This window comes from Peromyscus eremicus, chromosome 14 (genome assembly GCF_949786415.1).
Source record: "Peromyscus eremicus chromosome 14, PerEre_H2_v1, whole genome shotgun sequence".
Lineage (NCBI taxonomy): Eukaryota > Metazoa > Chordata > Mammalia > Rodentia > Cricetidae > Peromyscus > Peromyscus eremicus.
The window spans coordinates 5013308-5036202 of record NC_081430.1 but is presented as its reverse complement, the minus strand read 5'-3'; positions in this window follow the sequence as shown (position 1 = coordinate 5036202).

The following is a 22895-nucleotide window of genomic DNA, read 5'->3' as shown; positions in this document are numbered from 1 at the left end:
AGTTGTATATCAGATATTTATATTATGATTCATAACAGTAGCAAAATTACAGTTATGAAGTAGCAACAAAATAGTTTTATGGTTGGGGGTCACCATCACATGAAAAGCTGTATTAAAGGGTCACACAGCATTAGAAAGGTTGACAACCACTGCTCTAAAAGGAACTTTCTTCTATATAGCCATGTACACTGAGGCTCCTGGGCAAGTTTATGGTTTTAGTAGCATCTTTTAAAATGTGTAAATCAAATGAGTTTTTAACTGGTTTTTAACAGTTCTTAACTGGTCAGGACCCTGTATTTCATCATTCTCGTCTCTATTACTGAAGACCATCCATGAAGAAATGGAGGGAGGAAGTGGCATCTTATAGTAGCTCCATATTTGGCTCCTTCTATGTTCCTTGTGTGTCCACCCATAAATATTCTTTGTATTTGTTTCATTAAATCACACTAAAAATTAGCCATATAATGTAGCAAAGCATTAATGGTTAAGTGTAGCAGAATATTAATGGTTAAATGTAGGTATTGGATTTGTGGGTTCTTTGTACTACTCTTGAGTCATTTATGTTTTAAATTAGATAACAGAATCATATACCATCTAAAGGAGCCTGCCTTCTGATTTATCATCCCAAGTATTTTCTATAGCTGCCCCTGTGGCTTCCCTTTGTGCCTGGGAGACTCATGCCTAGGGTGTTCTTCACCAGCTGATGAAATCAGAGACTTAGAGAATTGAGGTAGAAGCCACAAAGTTTATATCTGATTTTTGAATGCATGAAAATGAATCCAGGGGAAGCATTTTAAAGCCATTTATTTTTAATATATTCTTTTATTTGTATATCTTATTATATTAGAACTATCATTTCTTCCTTTGGGGAGTAGGGCAGATTCATTACCACATTTTAATAAAACTTAACATTCCTAGATAATATAAAAGCATGTTTGAGATAGATAATGATTATTTTATGTGTTTATCTCAAATTGAAATTCATATTCTTTGTTTTCAGGATATTAGGGGACTACTTAATAAATGCTATGATAAAAGCCGGAATGTCAAAGGCACAATAACACTGAAATTTAAAACTACCTATGGAAGCAGGCTGGAATACATAATAGAGGAAAAGTAAATAAGAAACTACTCAGGAGGAAGGATAGGAAGAGTGGAGAGGGGGAGACAGAAGAGGAAAGGGGAAGACTAGGGAGAAAGAGGAGGAAAAGGAAGGAAGGATGGAAGATGGGATGGAGTGAGGAAGGGAGGAGTGGGGGGAGGGAGAAGAGGGAGGAAATGCCTGGAAGACTTGTGGTCAGCGTGTTGCTCTCTTCCTTTCTGGGAACCGTATAATATGACTGAAGACAGTCACTGTGTATTCAGAGTTTAAAGTGCTGCACCACAGGGTATGGACTTTACTGTGTTGTTCACTGCACAGGCTGCACATGGAACCAGTGGGGATCAAGGAGAGCTCTTTTCCAGCAAAACTAGGAAGGATCTGGAAGTTTTAATGCCCAGGCCTGATAAACACGGAGGTCACTGCTTTAGCTAGAATCTGAGAAAACAGAAGAGTTCTATTGTGTTCAGTTTCCTGGCCCTTCACATAAACTTGTCTGTGCAAAGAGTTGTGACTTCAAATTGTTTCTTAACGTGGTGAGAATTGCTCATCTGTGCAATGAGTGAATATTTTCAGTCATATGTCCCTGAAGATGTCTTAATTGTCTCTAAAGTTTTTTGAAATTAAAATATAGCTACATAACCCCCTTTCTTTTCCTACCTGCCACCCTTCTGATGTAACTCCTTGTTCTCTCTCAAATCCATTTCCTCAGTTTCTTTCATATTTTCTGAGGATTTAAGAAAGAAGAATACACAGGATGCCGGGCTTTGTAAAAACAAGGATGTACGTGCATACTTTGCTCTTGCTGTTGTTGGAGGATCTACCTCTGCTGTCCTGGAGATGGCCTGTGCTTATTGTCAACATTCATGATGAAAGGCACACGTTTGTTCTGTAGCCTCAGCAGTGTGACCGTGACGACAGGGCAGTGACGCAGTGATGGGACCCTCAGCTTGGAGGTGCTTTTTACTTTTCTTCTAATTTTACTAATGCCCCCGCCAGTCACCATGCCTTCCCAGTCCATGGTCCATGCAGCTGCATAATTATACATCACATTTCCAAAATGAATTAGTTTATTTTTAAAACAGCTAATTGCCTTAGTGGAGTCATGTTTTACCAGAAGCACAAAAGCGCTTTGTTCATCAAAGAGGAATTTTCTTCTGGAATGACTAACTTCTGCAAATATCAGCTGTAAACAACCAAATATCAGTAAAATCCTCTAACATAGCTCATATTCCAGAGCATCCCAAAGAATTTCAGCATTATTTACTGTAACATGTAGCTCTGTGTGATCTTAAAATTAAAGTGATGTATGTTCTGTTGCACAGGGGCAAGTATTGGGGCCATTTTTACTGTGTGTTTTCTATAGCTCAGTTTAGAGACTTCCCCTTGAAACCGAATTATGTATTTATAATTCAGAGCTCTTACTGTATATTCAGTCTCCTTCAGTTAGCGCAGGTCTTGGAATCAAGACTTCTGTCTAATATAGGCTTGAGCTTTGACATTTTGATTTTGGATGTTGTCTTGGTATGTTTCTCATCTGTATCCCAACACTGAAGAGTGGATAATTTAAAATCAGTACTCTGGAAATGGAAGCAGGCAGATCTCTGTGAGTTCGAAGCCAGTTTGGTTTATAAAGAGAGTTCCAGGGCAGCTAGGGCTACACAGAGAAACGCTGTGTCAAAAAAAATTAAAAAGAAAAGAAAACAAAAAACACTAAGCTCAGCTCCAGAGCCCGAGTCCAAAACCTAAATGCTGGCACCTGGCACCTTTGTCTTGTGTCATAAAATGACAATTAGGACAGAGGGCATCATCAGGCTGAACTCACCCTTATCAGGAACCATTGTCTTGATGGCCTGCCCACTACCTCAATAACAGCATCCATTGTTTCAGGACAGCGGAGCATTAATGACATTTCAAGGAAGTGCCATCTTCAGAGGTTTTACTGTTTCAGTGGCAAATCTCAACATGATTTTTAACATGTTGACTATCAAACAACATTCAAACCATGCCTTTGTAAAAATGGGAGGTGTGATATTTAAGCAACACACTTGTCTTAGAAATCATGTGTAAAGAATGACTTCAGCTATTCCCTGTAGGGTAGCATTGCCTTGGCCAGTTAGTATCAGCAATTCCCAAAGAGAATGAGTCAAACCAAGTATAAGATTAGTACTCATAATAAAAAGTGTTGCTTTAAGGGGCCAGGTCTTCATGACCTATGAACAGCAAATGCAGATTAGAAGAAGGATGCCGACATAAATTTGATTCACAGCTAGTTAGTTAGATGGTTTGAAAGTTCAATATCAGGAGGCTAAGGTAGCTGATAAATAAATATGTCTCCAGAGACGCTGATGTGACATTACCACCACAGGATAACCTCAAATGTCACCCCTTGATTACATTTCTGAACTTTGTTGCATTTCTCAATGGCAAATTTAGCTGCTTACTTTTAGTCATTGGTGAGTATTTGAGAGTTTGGAAGCCCTGGAGAGGAAAAGTGGAGGGCTGGTCCCAGCAAAGTTCGCTTTGGAAACCCTCCTGTTTTTCTCCCCCTAGTCCTTCTCCCGGTCATCTTAGCAGTGGTCTCTTCGATTTTATCTTTTATTTTCTGACTACACAGATATTTAAAAACATAGTGCATTGTCATGAGCAGTTATGTACTGGCTCCAACTTTGTATTCCCACCCAGAAAAGCAGTGTCTCTGGTGAGGTAATCTGTATTATTTGTAAAGTGTTGTTTTTTGAGTTTCATTCCAGGAGAACTCATGAATCATACCAATTAAGTTTCAAAGGATTCACCTAATAAGTCCTTGGAAAGCAGTGTGCTGCTTTTGAAAATGAAGGCTCCAGTTTATAGTTCCAGGAATTCACCTGCCTCTGTAACAGCACACCTTCTCTGCTGTGAAGCTCCGGTGGGCACTGACAACCATGTCTTGGCTCCTGCGCTTTTTCTGGCTTCAAGCTAAACAAAACACCGTGGGTGGATTTTTCATTCAATAGATTAATCTCCATAGTTATACCACAGCTAAATAAGACTAATCAGAATTCTATTACATGATTTTTTTTCACGCAGCTTAGTCCAGAAGGACTGAGAAAGGAAATGTAGGTAGTCCCCAAGACCTAACTTGACCACTAAGAACTATCAGATTCGTAAACGAAAGTAAATAGCTCAAAGGCCTCCCAGGGATGCCCAGTATCCAGTATCAATATTTCCAAGCCAAGGCACACAGGGAAGGAAATTAGGGGTGTGTGTGTGTGTGTGTGTGTGTGTGTGTGTGTGTGTGTTATGTAATTATATACATAATAAGTTGTATCTGTGTATTTATTTCAGAACCCACCAAAATGTTGACAAATTATAACTGAAATGGGATAATTTAGTAAATTGAGTCCAAATTGTGTTTCTGGAAATAAAAATTTTTCTTTATTAGTAAAATATATTTGTATAACTGAAAGCATTTTGAGGTAGTCTCAAACTTTATTTTTGATCACATTTCCTACAATGTCTTGAGTCTTTGAAACTTGGAACAGGTGAAGAGCTTCCTAACTGACTTGTTAAACAAGTGAAGTTCTTGGAATCCATTATTGTGTCAATTTGCAAATGTCACATTATTTGAAAATTATGTATATTACATATATTTGCAGAAATCAAGAAACCTTTAGAGAATCCATAGATTTTCTTTGATCTAATAATAACCCTCCACAATGATAGTTACTTTTGTACCTGCCAGTACTGTTTGGTGTTACATTTTAGAGTAGCTCCAGTACTTTCATTTTTAGGTTAAAAGGTGTTTGCTTCTCATGACTGTGGCTGAGCTTTACAAGTCTTACTTTTGACACCAGCACACAAAGATCAGTCCACACTCTAATTGCCTGAGGGCTATAAACAGACACAAAGCATTTCTTAAAGCTCTAATCATCTTTAGAAAGAAACAGTGCTTTTAAGTGCAATTTGTGCATTTACTAATTCTATGCAGCATTATTGAGATGATGAGGTGCTCGTTAGTACATTCCTTTTATGTTACATCACTTCATTTTAAAGTCAACTTTTATTTCAAGTTCCATAGTAATTTTTCATTGTTGGTAGCAGAATCACAATGAGAAACTCTTAAAAAGAATACATTTAGTTTAAATTAAGCCAAAAAGAAAAGAGGAAGGTGAGCTCAGCCAGTACTCAATTGAGGATTTTACCCAGAATATTTAGCTGTCTTAGAAAATGCAAAATGTTGCCACTTCAAACAGAAATTTCTTGAGAAGAGAAAGCATTTGTAAAAAACATGTAAAAAACCCTATTAGTCAACATTTTTACAAATACTTGGTACCACCTTTTGCTTCCCCATGCATATAAAATGGTATCTCACTTTGGCAGAATTCTTTTGTTTCTTAAAGACTAGTTAGTGAACACGTTTGAAGCATGGGAGGGATACTACAGTTTCCTGGCCAGAACATGCTTAGACGTTTGGACCACTTTGATGCTGGCTGTATCTTGCTCAGTGTGCTTACAAACATTATTATTTACATGTATTCTGAATGCTAATTGTGAATTGAATACATGCACTATAAACATTTTCTCCTTATTTGTCATTAGTTATTGTTTGTCTATGCTTATATCATCTTTACCAATCTATTCTTTGATGAATTGTGTTCCGTGTCATTTAAAACTGTCTGAGGATATAAGCATACTTCTCTATACTTTCCCCACTAAAACTTTTGAAAATTGTTCTTGGATATAGTTGAAATTCAGATATATATTCAAATTGTTATTTTCACTATATATGTAGATTAACACAATAATTTTTGTTTTTGTTTTTGTTTTTCGAGACAGGGTTTCTCTGTGTAATAGCCCTGGCTGTCCTGGGACTCACTCTGTAGACCAGGCTGGTAGATAGCCTGTCATCTTGTTTTTCATAATGAGCCCCACACTCGGTTGTAGTAATTCTGTTATATGTATATGTTTGTGTATGTTTAGGTATGTTTGCCCACTTTTTATTGATCTGCTTCCCCTCTCACTTGGGTGTTTCTGAGTCAGAATCCTTTCTCTGTATCTGGAACTTCACCACAAACCCATGAGCTCTGATAGCTTCAAAATTGTCTTGACTTTCCTTGGCAATTTCCTGTTCAGTGCAATAGTTTTGATTTAGTTGTTGAGGTGAGGAAAATAGTAATATTCAATATTTATTTTCTAACCAGATACAAAATTTTAATATTTTCTTTCTTTTTGACTTCCTAAGTGGGGGAACCTCAATTTAACCATCTACCAGTTATCTTTATTAATATTTTAATATTATATAATGTTAAAGGCATATTGTTATATAACATTGAAGTGTGAAAGTAGGACTTTGTGTTCCAACATTCAATTATCCTAGAGTTCAAGTAAGGCTTAGAGAGATAAAATCTGCTAATTTTAGCCTCTCTTTTTCTTTATTTTATGAATTTACCTCTGTTTTTTTTTTTTTTCCTGGAAGATTGCCTGTTTCCAACAACATGCTTTCCTCCTTGCTATTTTTTCTCTACCTTATTGACAACTGGCTTTTTTAACATTTTGTCTGAAATAAAAGCAAATTGATCTTTGAGTATAGGTTTAAACTGAACTAATTAAGTAGCTATTGTAGGTAGTTCTCAACTTATTATAGTTTGATTTATGATTTTACTTCATGATGGTGTGAAAATAGTTTGTGTTTAATAAAAAAAATATGTTTTGAATTTTGAATATCTGTCCTTTCCTGGCTAGCAATATGTGTAAGATACCTTCACAGCGCTGAGCAGCCTCAGACTCCCAGCTCCCAGCCAGCCACGTGACTACAAAGGTGTCAGACCAACATTGCTCGGTGTGTTCAACAGCAGCTCAGTAGATTAGGGTGTTGAATGCACTTTCCACTCCAGTGTCTCCAATTTACAGTGGGTTTATCAGGATGGAGCCTGTCCAAGGCACGAACATCTGCACTTACAGATGCAGTGCTATGAAACAAAGGCCGTCAAGCACTGCCAGTATTAATGATAGATACAACCAAGTGGAATAAGGATGACTTTCCACGTGAGAAAATTATGATCAGACTCAGGGTCACACCCTCAGTTTCTTCCTGGACACACACTACCCTGTTTCTAACATAGAAGAAGTGGAAATTCAAATGTAATCAGAGTCAATAGGATGGACAATTCTGTATCCAGGCAACCTGATCCCAAGGAGGAATCTCTAACTTTCTCTGCCTTCTCTCCATTAACTCCTGATTTACTGAACATTTTGGGGGAAGGATGGGTGGGCTGGTCAGAAAGACAGGCATTTAAGATCTGGAACTGGAAGAGGGTTTTAAAGGCATAGTAAGTCAAACACCTGCCATTTGTCCTGGCTGGGAAAGGAGGGGAGCAAATAAAGGGAGTTTTTAGAAATTTAGTCCAATTTTCTAAAAGATATGCTCTGTAACAAAAACTAAATCAACTGCTATCGTTGAATATGAAATCAAAGCTGTTTAACTAATATCAGTTCATACTCTATGAAAAACATAAAAATATAGTAACAACTTTCAGCAAGAACGGCAAAGGAGAGATCCTTCATTGTGTTGCCGCATTGCCAGCAGGAACTAGTTAGGATATATTAATAAACTATAACCCAGCACCTTCACCTAGTCACCTCTCACAGTGAGTGCACCTGCCGGGTGACCTGAGCTGTGGACTCTTTGAAGTCCACCAGAGAAGCCGCCTCCCTCCCGCAGAGCCGGCTTCCCTCAGTTGTCTCTGCACTCACAGGTGTTCTCTTTTGCAGAGCACATTAATTCAGCCTCTGGCCAAGCTGAACTACTGATTTGGGGTTGGTATTGAATGTATGTAGTAGGTTAAGGATTAAGAAAAGTAACATTTCTCTAACTTAGAAGCTGTAAATATTAATAATGATGCTGTCATGGTTATTGTGGTGATGACCCTGGTATGGCTGCAAAGTAATGTAGATTTTGAACAGTGTGTTAGCCACTCTATGGTCCTATATATTATCCAGGTACAGGTAAACCTGTATCTGTGAATTTTGACTGGAATATGATTATTGTTTTAGTTGTATACACTTACTGTTATGGACCTAGCCTCTCCTTCGTGGTGTTCAGAAAATCTAAATAACCGACTTGAATTACTTAGGTCTTCCTTTGGGGATACAAAACATATTTTAACTACAGTAAACTATTGAATAGTGTGGGGAAGTTTTATAAATGGAACTCTTGGTTTCCTTCGAGGAGCAGAGTCTTGGTCTCCCATAGCCTAAATGTGTCATTGGGTGCCTCATACAATACCTAGAAGTTTCTTTTGAACTCAGATGCTTGAAGAGATGATAAAAAAAAATCATTTCATATGAGATAATAAACTACAAGGTGGCTTACATTTGAATCATATGTATTTGAATGTCTGGAGGCCAGTATGTCCTATTGCATGACTCTCTCTCTTTGAAGTGTTATAAGGACTCATGATTAATTTGAACACAGAGAATTGGGTACTTTAGTTTTCCCCCAAACATATTAACAATATGGTTGTATGTACTAGACTGTGAAAATCAGTGAGCCGCTAGTAGGTACTGTGATGGTCTTAATGGGTTCTCATTTCTCAGCATCTGTATTTATTTAAATGTTAATTGTTTTCATATAATGCTGGGTATATGATTGCTTTCAGTGGAGTGTGTGTTTAAATGAGATCAAGTCCCGAGGATTCTGAATGGTGTGTTCTACTAGTGGTTTCTCCTGTTTATAAATGGAATGACATTTAGGACTGTAGATTCTCAAACAGCATTCAAAGTCTTAATTGTTTCATTTTAGTTTAGTTTAGTTTTGTTGTTGTTTTGGTTTGGTTTGTTTGTTTTTTGGCTAGGCTTGAGGTTTCTCAAGCCACTACACCAAGAGGTATAATTTAAATAATGAACAAGTAGTAAATTTTAGTCTAGGTAAGGTTTGAAATTTAAAATAATCAAATTTGATGAGGGGGTGAAAGCTATACTCATCTGTGAGTATAAGGATAAATATTTTATCCCTCTCTCATTTAAGAAGGATTTTTGAAACAGATGGAGACTATTACAGAGAACCACAATTGGTCAAAATGCAAGGAGCAACTGACCGTGGGGTGGTCAGCCCCAACAGATCTGTCTACAGTATAACCTCTGTACCCAAGACCCAGGTAAAATCATAGGAGGGTGTGTAAGAGCCAGAGGACCAGGGTACTTGCTGCTTGCTAGTGTCTTCTAGATGTGACAGGGAAGCTGTATGCATGATATTTCAATAATATGGCTGCCTAAAGAAGACTGCACTAGTCAACAGGCCAGCATGATATGGGGAGTTCAGAAGATCCCACCCCTAGATGACGAGCTATAGACAATGAATGGCTGCTGGAAGAGGAAAAAAATCAGTTTTTTCCAGGGTCAACCTCCCTGAGAGGTTATCCAGTCCCAAGTGATCAGCCCAAAATGCATGTACATAAGAGAAACATTAAAAGATGCAGTAAAGTGTGTGTGTGTGTGTGTGTGTGTGTGTGTGTGTGTGTGTGTGTGTGTAAAACAATAACTAAAGGGGAGGTCATGAACTTGAGAGGGAGTTAGGGTACACGGAGAAGTTATAGGGGAAGGGAAGATTGGGAAAGGAAGTAAATACAGCACTGGTTTATGAAATTCTCAATCGACTAAAAAGTATTTAAGAGGAAACACCAAACAAACCGCTCCTCCTCCTCCTAAGTGTGTGCCCTTCTACTGAAAACAGCACTGCTGAGAACCCCCTGCAGGTGTGGCCCGAATAAAAAGACAACAGTTTCTAGTTCTTAGAAACCAGATTGTTACAACTTCAGGTGAAATGGCTAATGTTAGCATATTGATTTTTAAATTGTGTCCCTGCTGTCTGAGATAAAACAAATATTAGCCGGGAGAACACATTGTGTACTGAGATATTCCTAGGTTGTGATTAAATGGCAAGCACAGATGTAATTTCGTGTCGCCTGTGGAAGTCCTATTCCATATCAGTATGGTTACTAGTCTCTCTTGCGCATTCAAACATCAGGTCAGCTTTACAAAAATACCTCGCACACAGTCTCTTCTGTAGGTAGGGGTAGCACATTGCTGTGTACTGGATGATTGTTCAGCAGCCTGGAAGGCCACAGCACTACCTAGACTTTGTGTTTCTTTTCCTATAGGAAAGCGAGGAAATTGGAGATCTTCAGATTCTGCTTGGTGATGGTTTAAGCTGACTTTAGAAAGAGGACTTATGCAGGATCCCAGTCACACAGCATGTTTAAGCTTTGATTTTTATTTGTGTGTGTAGGCGAGGATATGTACATAGAAGTGCAGGTGTTCTCAAAGGCCAGTGGCGTTGGATTAGCCTATGTCTAGAGTTACAGGCAGTGAGCTGCCTGACATGGGTACCAGGAACCAGAACTTGGGTCCTTTGCAAGAGCAGTATGTGCTCTTAAGCACTGAGCATCTCTCCATCCTCAGTCATGTAGTTCTTAATTTGTCTATCAATACTGTTAAAAATGAGAACTATTATGTACTTGTCACAATCTAAGGACTTCATAGTCAGCATTTCTACACATTAATGCCACACTGCAAACTAGATGTTAACATTTATAAGATGAGAATATATGTACCTCTCATAACTAATTTGCCATAGATAATAAGCAGAAATCAAATAAAAGTGTTCTCCACAGAACCCATAACATGGATTGAAAAGTTATGTAACTGTCAAGATGGATGCGGGAAAGCCCACAAGGCCTCAACCCTACTCAGAGAACCACAAGCAGTAACTAAGGAAGGCTGAGAGCAGGAGAGCAGTCCTCCTGGGATGAAATGGGAGCGAATGGTCAGCCCCAAACATCTATACAAGGAACACTGTACAAACTGAGCAGGTTGTGTTTAGAAATATATGTACACACACACACACACACACACACACACACACACACACACATGCATGCAACAACAATTAATGAAAAAGGAGGCTATGAATTTGAAGGAGCGCAAGGGAGGGTTATGGAGGATTTGGAGGGAGTTGGAGGGAGGAAAGGGAAGGGGGAAGTGATGTAACTATGATCTCAAATATAAAAGAAAAAATGGAAAATGTTTAAAAGGAAATGAAGTGGTTCTCGTGAATCAACTTTAAATTAATCTCTAAAGCCAAGGCTCCTACAGCATTCTGAATACATCCTTTTGATCTAGAAGCTACATGAGTACATTACCCTCTTTCAAAAGGCTTTGGCCAAGTAGGGTTTCTTTAAAGCTGCAAAGTCAAGGAGATTCTAAGTTGGAATTCTGTTTTATCATAGCTTTTATGGCTTAGATGAACCACATCAGTGTATCCTCTAGAAGAATGTTAATGGGACCCATGTTGTGTGTTTCAGAGGCCTAGGGATCCCTAAGAACATAGGAACAATTCTTAGAATCTCTAAAATCCCATTTTGTATTTAAAAAGTTTCAATGTAGAAATGTAAATATTTTAAACAAATCCTCCTAAATATATTTCTGAGTACTGGGTTTAATCTGAGGAAATTTTCATGGTTTTATAGAGTTTTTAATCATCTTCCAATGGTTCTGGTACTGCACTGAACAGCACTGTATATTGTGGAATCACCACATTGATGACCAGGTGATGATGGTGTTAAGTGTGGAAAGTGAACTTCTCTGAGGAGGTAAAAACCACATCTGAGATGAAATTAGGGGAAAAATAGTGGTAGGTGGAGTGGGAAGTGCTGTGGATGGTTGATTGATAAATAAAACACTGATTGGCCAGTAGCCAGGCAGGAAGTATAGACGTGACACAGAGAGAGGAGAATTCTGGGAAGTGGAAGGCTGAGGCAGAGAGATGCTGCCAGCCGCCGCCATGAGAAGATGTTAAGATCCCGGTAAGCCACAAGGTACGTGGCAACTTATAGATTAATAGAAATGGGTTGATTTAAGATATAAGAACAGCTAGCTAAAAGCCTGAGCCATTAGGCCAAACAGTTTAAATAATATAAGCATCTGTGTGTTTATTTTCTAAGTGGGCTTTGGGATTGTGGGGCTTGGCGGGACCCTGAGAGAAGCTCTCCAGTAACAGGGAAGAGGTGATGTGAAAGGTGTTGGACCTCACATGTGCTGAGTGCAGATTGCCCTCTGGGTAATGGATGGTACATAAATGAATGCCATTTCTATTCTTGTCTTGATGATGTCTAGTACAAAATCATATATGTAACTAAACTGTTCGGATACCTGTGATTTTTGTCATGGTTGGACAATGAATTTGGATATTCTCATTCATGATTGCTCATGCTATGGAAGGCTTCTCTGCGGAGAAGATGGCCAACTATCAAAAACTGAAGTCTCTTTTTTGTAGTTTATCAATTGTAAGAGAAATTTTTGACTGGATAAAAGGGAGAAATCATTCAGTAGTATGCAGAGAATTATCCACTGGGTAAATAGGAGCATAAACTGATTAATAGGAACACAAATGATTTTTATGCAAATGCATCTTGAAAACAAAAGAAGGACATTATATACTTATAGAGTGAAAAAGAGTTCACCAAATTGGGAAAAATGGAAGAGGATCATGGATTATACTATAAGAACAGTATGTGAAAGATTCGGAAGAATGAGGAATGGTGTAAGGAACACCAGCATATTGTATTTTCTGTATGGCATTTGAAAAGAAATGGACCTTGCTGCCAAGTCACACTGTGGTCAGAACATGAATGGTCTTTGGAATCATTTGTCTCTACTCTCAAAAATTCCCATGTTCGTTATTCCATAACACTTAGTGATATGGCCGATGTTATTATTTATATTTATGTGCCGTTGCTATAAATGTTTTCAATCTGTCAAAAATAAGTATGTTTTGGGTCTTTGCTCTTTCTAAAATTTGTTACTTGGCATACAACTAAGTTGAATTCTTAAGTCAGAATTTAACCATAACTTTAAAATACTGCTAATTTTAGAGGCAAAGACTTTAGAATGCTCTTTATTTAATTGGATGATAGGTTGTGGTATGAAGAGGTGAATATCAATTGTTTATCATGGTCAGCAATGATATGAAAGCTGTGGGTTGGATTTTTGATATCTGCTGTTTTTACATTAACTGCAAACAAGTTTGCTCCCAGTTCTCAATTGTAGAACTTCTCTGGACTCTATATATGACTGAATACATTTTTGGTTTTTAAAACCACACTTTATTTCTAAGCTTGTAAGTTTTAAAAGCATAGCTACAGAAGGGGCAGACTTATTTTGTAGAATTAATTACACTCTTAATTCATACCAAGCATTGAATATCAGAATGTGAATGACACTTGAGTAGACTTCTAGGATTTTTGTTTTCATAACACGGTCTGTGTTAAAATTGAGGTTCCTGTTGAGTGCTTATGATGTCATAGCTGCCCTGTCCATGCAGAGTTCAGCCAACATGAGATAGTTTATTGGATTACTTTATACTTCAGAATAGATACTGTTCAGTAGAGATGCTCATTAGTAAGAACCTTATAAGCCATGTGTCTTTTAGTTTGTTTCCTGCAACTGTGATAGGACACTCTGATGAGAACAGCTTAGGGAGGAAAGAACTTCTTTTAGCTCATAATTTCAGGTTACATCCCATCATTGCAGGAGAGTCAAGGGCACAGGAACTTGAAGCAGCTTGTCACATCCACAGTTAAAAACAGAGAGAAAAATGAATGCGTGTGTGTGCTTGTGTGTGCACGTGGTTCTTCACCATTCTCACATAGATCACACTTCAGCCTCACACTGGTGCTGCCCACCTTCATGTCAGATTGTTTCAACTCAGTCAACCCCATCAAAAGATCTTTTACAGACGTGTCCACAGGTCAACCATATTCCTACAGCTCCTCATTATGACTGTCTTCCCAAGTGATTCTAGATTGTATCAGGTGGGCAATTAAAACTGACTATCATAGATATAAAACGTAAGCATGGTTCCTGGCTGCTATGTACTGACATTTATGTCCAGGCCTGTGTTACATAGGCACTAATAGAAAGTGGTGTTAACTTGTTTAGTTTTCCATGTGTGATGTTTATTTTAGAGTCAGAAAGACAGTACATATAAAAATGATACAAACAATTGTATGTTCCCTCCACTTGAAAGGATGAAAAGTTATGATGCATATCTCTTAGAACGTTGAGTAGAGGTGATAGATTCAGTAGAATTCATTAATTAAAGTAGAGTACATGAGACAGGCGTAGTGGTGTGGCATTAAAGAGGCAGGAGGATAGCAGATTTAAGATAAGACAAGCCCAGACTGTATAATGAGACCCTGTCTCAAACCTACAAACAATCAAAATGTGAAGTACTAGCCAATGCAATTGGTAATAAAACTTTCCAAAAACTCTGTCATTGGTACAATTGTTAATCCATTGTTGTAAACTGGGAACCACAGATGCATTTTACATTAATTTCTTAGTGTCAATATGTTTCAAATGCCTCTCAAGAAAGACATAGTATTACTTTGTTCACTCAAGGTCTACTAGATGATTCTAGACACATTCAGAAGACCTTGGAAGAACACTTCTAATATTTTATGGGCAATAACAAGGAAAGGGAAGTGAGTCAGGGGAAAGTTCAATAACCCTGAACTGAATTAGAATGATTATAATTATAGCTATGTGTTTAGCTTTTGATTGAGATTTATTTATTGCTAAATTGATATTTTAATAAGAAACTATGGAAAAATTTATGGCAATGAAATATTCTAAGTTGTATAATCGGGGAATCACCCTAGACCAGCCATTACTTATTCATTAGTAATGAATGGTTCTTGGGCAGGAAGGTATGTACAAACATTGTGCTCAGCGTCAGCGTCAGTGGTACCAGAGGCAGCAAAATAGAGCACCTTTCAAATTGATAGATGAAGTCTAATGACCACAAGTGTAGATGTAACCAACCGTCTTATTAAATAAGAGGCTCAGATGATACACCCTCATGGACTACTCCATAATCCTAAAATATTCTTTGTGTCCCCATAAGATACAGCGCCCCCCTCCAGCAGGAAGTAGTAAGAGAAGCTACGCCCAAATTCCCAAATATACCAAGCTGACTTTGGAGATGTGTAAAGGTTAAAACCTTCCTTTTTAAGAAAAGAAAAGGGGAAGTGCTATGGGATGGTCTGTATGTCAAGTGTGTTGCTGATTGGTCAGTAAATAAATCACTGATTGGCCATTGGCTAGGCAGGAAGTATAGGCGGGACAAGGAGAAGAATTCTGGGAAGTGGAAGGCTGAGAGGGAGACACTGCCAGCCGCCACCATGACAAGCCGCATGTGAAGATCCCGGTAAGCCACAAGCCATGTGGCAAGGTATAGATTAATAGAAATGGATTAATTTAAGCTGTAAGAACAGTTAGCAAGAAGCCTGCCACGGCCATACAGTTTGTAACCAATATAAGTCTCTGTGTTTACTTGGTTGGGTCTGAGTGGCTGTGGGACTGGCAGGTGAGAGAGATTTGTCCTGACTCTGGGCCAGGCAGGAAAACTCTAGCTACACAAGTGAACAACTAAATATTTAACCAATTATTTAACTTTCCTTAAGAATTTCTGCAGTTTGTTGGAAACATAGATGAGTAACAGCTTTTCAAATATTTTAATGCCTTGAATTTAGTTCCCTAGAGGAATATTTATAGCAGTATTGAAGTAATAGCTCTCACCTATTGAATGTCCATCAGCCAGCACTATAGAACTTTTGTAATTTTTTTGAATAACCCTACAAGGTTTCTCATTTAGAATCCATGGTATTAAAATCAACAGAAAATTGAAATAAGATCTAGAGGGCTTTTTGTTTGTTTGTTTTTAGTTTAAGCCAAGGTCTCATGTACTCCAGGCTAGCCTCAAACTTGTGGTGATCTTCCTGTCTCTGTCTCTGAAGTGCTGTCCTTACAGACTATGTGTCACCAGGCCTTGTGGGCAGAGTATGTAAACAGAGTTTTCTTTCTTTCCCACCCTGTCCCACAGCTGCTTCCAAATAATCAGAGGCTTATATTAATTATAAATGCTTGGCCAATAGCTCAGGCTTATTACTGACTAGCTCTTACATTTAAATTAACCCATTTCTATTAATCTATTCATCATCATGTAGCTTGGTACCTTTTCTCGGTATGACATTCTCATCTTGTTCCCTCTTGTCTGGCGGAGGACCCTGACTCTGCCCTTCTCCTTCCCATCATCCTTAGTTTGGTTGCCCCACATATACTTTCTACCTGGCTATGAGCCAATCAGTGTTTTATTAAGCCAATTCCAGTGACAAATCTTTACAGTGTACAAGAGGATTATTCCCATAACAATGCTTGGACAAAAATCAAGAGATTTCTTAGGCAGGGCGGTGGTGGTGCACGCCTTTAATCCCAGCAATCGGGAGGCAGAGCCAGGTGGATCTCTGTGAGTTCGAGGCCAGCCTGGACTACCAAGTGAGTCCCAGGAAAGGCGCAAAACTACACAGAGAAACCCTGTCTTGAAAAACCAAAAAAAAAAAAAAAAAAAAAATCAAGAGATTTCTTAAAAATTAAACTGTATTTGTAACTGCATTTCTTCTAAAACTGAAAATTCTATGAAAGTACAGGCTGTCATTCCCATATACATCAGAGTGAATGAATTTTGTTTTTCAACTTGAGTTTTACTTTGTCCTTTAATTCCAAGATTTGCATGGCCTTATCTATTTATCTTCCTGTACTGTTTAGCGCTGAATACAGTGACTCATTTGAAACTTGAAAACACAGAAAATGTAACTCCAAACAGGTTGCTCATGGTGAAGACCAGTGCATAGGTGTTCCTCATCTGAATTGGGTGGTGCTGGCTTCATTTTCCAGCAGTAAAGAGCTTCTTCTGAACATTATTCCTAGCCTTTACATGTTGCATATTAATGACACTAGCTATTTTAATTATTTTCTTTTAAAAATTATTTTGTAATGATGCTTGCTAAGTTGATATTGCACTAAAAAGATATTTTAACCATCCAATCCATATTTTTAGCAATGTAATTACTGCTTTGGGAAGATGATCTAATGTCCTTGGTCTCAAACTTTATTATGCCTCAGATTCAACTGGAAAGCTACTTAAAATGCAGGTTTCTTTCAGACCCAATAAGTTTCATTTCTAACAAGTTCTGAGTTGATCCTGATTCACTGTAAAATCTGACTAAGCCATAGCTCAGTATACTCTATTTGAAAGGAAGCATTAGAGGAAAAAAGATATCAAATAGAGGCCCAGTGGTCTTGAAGCTTTTGTTATTGTTGATTTTTACAAATTATTTCGTATGGGACAGTATCTCCATAATTTCATTGCAGATGAGTCTGCTTAACTCTTTACCAGCTAATAGGTCCAGGAGTGTAGTGCCTGTTGGCCAGGGGTCCAAGAGTGCAGTGCCTGTTGGCCAGGGGTCCAGGAGTGTAGTGCCTGTTGGCCAGGGGTCCAGGAGTACAGTGCCTGTTGGCCAGGGGTCCAGGAGTACAGTGCTTGTTGACCAGGGGTCCAGGAGTACAGTGCTTGTTGGACAGGGGTCCAGGAGTACAGTGCCTGTTGGCCAGAGTCCAGGAGTACGGTGCCTGCTAGTCAGGGGTTCAAGAGAGCAGTGCCTATTGGCAAGCAGTTCCTCCATGTTGGGAGGAATCAATATAAATATACTGTCCCTTCTTTACTAAGAACTGATGCTTTTCTTCCAGGAAAAAAATTCAGATACATAAACTAATTTATAAAAAAAATACATGGTACCTCCCCCCTCCACCTTGTTCCTAAGAAAGCAGAGAATAGAAACCCATTGGTCACAAAGGCATGTATGTAATGCTGTTGCTGGTGCAGTAGTTTGAGAAACATGAAGTTGAAATGGAGGGAAATGACCATGAATGGCTAAGTAGATGGAGGATACCAGATATCACCCAGAAATCCATGGAATTCTTATAAAAACAAAATTTAGTATTTTAGGGAAGTGAGTTTTAAGGCTTAGAATCTGGGATCAAAGAATTCTCCAGAAATGCCTGCTCACCTGTAGACTCTACCACTATTCTTCTAGAAAAGAGATCATACTGCATTTGCCTGCTGAGAGTGAGAACTTCAGCTGTCAGTAAGACAGATTTGAGAAAAGGCCATAGTGACTGGAGGTCTGAGGGTATGTCTGTGTAGGTTATTTCTATTCATCTCTTACAGTGCTGGATACAGAACTTGAGCCTTGGGCACTCTACTGTTGAGAAGCGTCTTCAGTACTGGCTCAGCTTTGGAAAGACACATTGTTTTTCTCGTGCATTTTCATCAAAGTTTTGCAATTGTCACAATTTTTGAAAAACATTTAACAATAGGATTTAATGCCCATTCTCCATTAGTTTGGGAACCTAAACTGTGTGCTCTTATTTTACCTTTTGAAATCTATCTGAAAGTAAAATGTGTTATATAATTCAATTTCAAAAGAACTTACTCAATTAAATTATTATATTGAGATTTTTAAGATTGTCCTTTCACTGTGATTTTTACACTAGTTTGTTAAGATTGTTGTAAAAGAAAATGTCTACCTCCCAAAATCAATAAAACTGGTCTCATGAATAGCTGTAAAAAAAAACTTTGCTGCATTTCTTTACCAGCATTTTTGAGATGATGTGAGACATTCAATTTCTTACTGTTGAGTTTTTTGGTATGAGACCCTGGTGCTCAGTTTCCAGGGTAATAGTTTTGATGATGCTTATTTTTCTAAAGGGAGATAAGCTTCAACTGCCATATGATAGGCCTATCACACTAAAATAATTTCACACTAAAATAATTTTTTGTTGTCAAGACTTACATGGAAGGCAGGGCTGCTAATGAAGAAGGTTGAATAAATACATTCTGTAGAGGTGAGATATAAAATGTGGTCCAACTGAAGACACATTGGACAGCTGTTTCCTGGAACCTTGGAGAAATAGGATAATTACTTGCTATTCTGGAGTTTTATTCCATTTTTGCTTATAAAAAGCTTAGAGATCTTTTTTGTCGATTGTGGTCTGTGGGTGTAATTAAATATGAAGTGACGAAAGATGTGTAGGCATCTATTATGCCAATATTATGATTGTGTTATTTGTCTTACATATTTTTCCACAATTTTTGTGTATTCTGTTAAAAACACCCTGAAAAAAGTAGACAGTTATTCCATTTTAATCAGTAATTCATTTGAAACTTTATTCTGGAAATATGAAGTAACATATTTATATTGTTGGTAAGGGAGAAGATAGTGTAACTGGAGAACATGAATGCTAGAGATGTGTGGGTAGTTACCTGGGCTGCCTTACTCAGGTCTCTTTAGAACCAATGGTTCTGTTACAGAGACACCAGAAGAGAAAGCAGCGGCGATGGGTGGCCGGAAGCATTGGTTAACAGAGAAGTTGGTTTCATTGAGACATTTTCACATAGATCATCAAACTTTCTTCCCATTCACCCCTCTCCTGCCCTCCCTTCATTCCTTGGGGTTTTCTTTCCTCTCCCCATCCTTCCCCTCCTGCTTTTATGATGTATACAATATATAATGTGTATCCTCTTGTCCTCTCTCTCTCTTTGCCCCTCTGTTCTTTAGATACTATTTTCCTGTCTCACATTTCCTTTCTATTTTGATGCCCTCTATATGCATATGCATAAATGTATGTCTTACATAAATACACACATACATTTAAATCAACACTTCCCATATGAGAAATATTTGTCTGAGTCTAGCATGGTTTACTTAAGATGATTATATCCAGATCCATAAACTTTCTTGAAAATGCCATAATTTCATTATTTATAACCAAATAAATTCTATTGTGCACATGTACCCCATTATCTTTTAATCCATTCACATATTGATGGACCTCTGGGCTGATCCTATATCCAGATAATGCAGTAATGAGCGTGGCTGTGCCTGGTGCTGGCCTGTACTCCTCTGGATACACAGCAGCAGTATTGTAAGAGTTCCAGGGACAGCCCTGGTTGTAGTTTTTTCAGGAAACTCCACCGTGGTTTCCATACTGGCTGCACTAGTTTTATTTCCCACCTGAGGTGTGTGAGGTCTCCTTTGTCTAAACATCTTGTTAGCATTGTTGACACTTGTCATCTAGATGGCATCCATCTTAATTGAGGTAAGATGGAATCAAAGCAATTTTCATTTGTATTTTTCTGATGCCTAAGGATGTTTTTGACAATTTATTACCTGAATTTATTTCTTCCTTTGAGAACTATTTTTAAGTGTATTAGTTCATTTAATGATTGGCCAATTGCCTTATTGGTACTTAACATTTGGAATTCGTTATAGAGTGTAGATAACACCTGTCTACAGGTGTGTAGTTGGCGCAGAATTCCTCCCATCTGTGGACTAGTCTTTTCAACTCTGCCTATGTGAAATATTTTTCAATTCTTCATAAAGAAAATTTCTGCACAGCATAGGAAAATATTGTTAGAGGACAAACAGCCACAAAATGGGAAAAAAATCTTCTAGCTATCCACCAGACAAAAGGGCTAAGATGCAGAATTTTAAAAAGAATTGCAGAAATTAGGTATCAAGGAACTACAACTGCCAACCAACAAGTAGGCTAATGAATGGAAGAGACAGTTTTCAAAAGAAGAAACGCAAATAGATGGCAACAATTTTTTAGGTGTTTAATATACTTAGCTATCAAGGAGATGCAAGTTGAAATGATTTTAAGATACTACCTCACCCTGGCCAGAATGGCGTTCATCAAAAAAATCTGACCAACACTAGAAAGACTGTTTAAAGAAAGGAACTGTTGGTGGGGGTGCAAATTAATGCAACCATTTTGGAAATCAATTTGGCGATTCCTCAAAAAACTAAAAATAAAACTAGAAGGTGGCCCAGCCCCGTTGTTTTCTTGGCAAACACCCAGAGGACTCTGGGCTACCATAGAGATATCCGCGCCCTATGGTGATTGCTGCTTCATCCACTATAGCAAGGAAATGGACCCAACCTAGTTACCTATCAACCAGTGAACGGGTAATAAAAATCAAGTACATATATAAAATGGAATACATTTCAGCTCTAAAGAAGTGAAACACAAAATTATAAAAAAAAAAAAAATGCATGAACTTAAAATGTACTAATTGATGCCGGGCGGCAGTGGCGCATACCTTTAATCCCAGCACTCAAGAGGCAGAGGCAGGCAGATCTCTGTGAGTTCGAGGCTAGCCTGGGCTACAGAGTGAGTTCCAGGAAAAGTGCAAAGCTACACAGAGAAACCCTGTCTCAAAACAACAACAACAACAACAACAAAAGTACTAATTGATCTTAATTGAGGTTATATAATATCAGAAAGAAAAAGAACGTTTTTTTCTCTTATGTATATCTAGCCTATTACAAATATGTACATATGTAAACAAATGTATAAGTTGTTAAACTATAACATGTAGAAAGGAGAAACATAAAAGATAAATAGTAGGTGGTGAAGAAGGATTAAATCCAGGTGCACACATTAACTCACGGACAGGTATAGTGAGATTCGGAGTTCTGGGATCAGGTTAGGTTTATTAACAGGTGAAATCAATAAGATACACTCAGGACACAAAACAAGGTTGACGCTGCTGCTGATCCAGCTGTCACTGTCCTGCTGTTCTGCCCAAGGGAGATGGGAACCAAACTGCAAGCCACGCTTCTCTGTGGCTTGTGGCCTGCTCTGACTACCCGAGAGAGCGCCATCCTTCTCCAAAGGTTCTTAAGGGGTCTTCGCTTCAGAGAAGACCATGCCCATTGGACCAACTGTTCCACTCAGTCAGTCATTGGACCAAATGGCAGAATTCTCACAACAGACAGGGAATAAAGAAACCAATATAATGTTAATTAATTGTTTTTCTAGTTTTAATTGTCATTAATTTTTCACGTGTTTTTTTTTTTGTATGTGTTGGATGAATCCACAAAAATATAATTAATAGTAGAAGTGTAAGATTCAATGTGAGGCTCCACCGCTTCAGAAAGCTGTTCTAACTGTATGGAAGTTCATTAAGAGTGTCTGGCTCATCTCATGTGTGATGTTTTGTATTTATAAGTACTTTACAAAAAAGTTTTAACTATAAATAAAAAATCATTTTACAATCTCTGTGAATGGATGTCTAAAAGGTTTTCTGATGGAACCTTAGTAATAAAAGGAGACATATCCTATAGTGCAAAACACTATAGAATAAATATTCAAAGAAGGAAACAATAATAATAGGAAAGCATTGCATCCCTCCATGAAGCTGCCCATTGGAGGAGCAGCTCGTGAAGGAAGCAGCTCCCATAGAGCCATTGTGGACAGTCCATTTCCACCAAGTCTAAAGGGCTCCGTGTAATAGACACTCAAGTATAGCATCCCTATTAGATGGCAGTATTTCCATCTCTTGAATTTTATACATGCATATTTTTAAAAGGGAAATAGGAAACATATTTCCCACTGATAGAAACATTAAGGTTTTGTTGTTTTGCTTAAATCCAAGGACATTTTTTAAAAAAAGTGTTTTAACACGTTTGTCAGTTAGCTGTCCAAATAATGCCTTCTCTGGAAGAGGAGTAATGGATAGAAATTAATCTACACAGGGAAAAGAATCCAGCTATTATTGCCCTAATTTCCCTTTGCCAGAATTCTGTGTATCCGGCTTTGTTATTCCTGGTTCCCACAGCCTGGCTGTGATGAGATTCCTCTACCTGCTGATTGGTCTGGGGACTTTCCTGTCCCTGTTCCCTGTCCCTGCTGATGCTAGTGCTAAGTCCCTCAGACAAGGAAGAAGAACTTGTATGATGAGGGGTATCACTTTTATATTTATCCTTGGAACTGATTAGATGCCGGGGGTGTCCCATCATGGGATGCTGAATTTATTTTTTGCAGAGGACTCGTTATTATAAATGTATGCCAG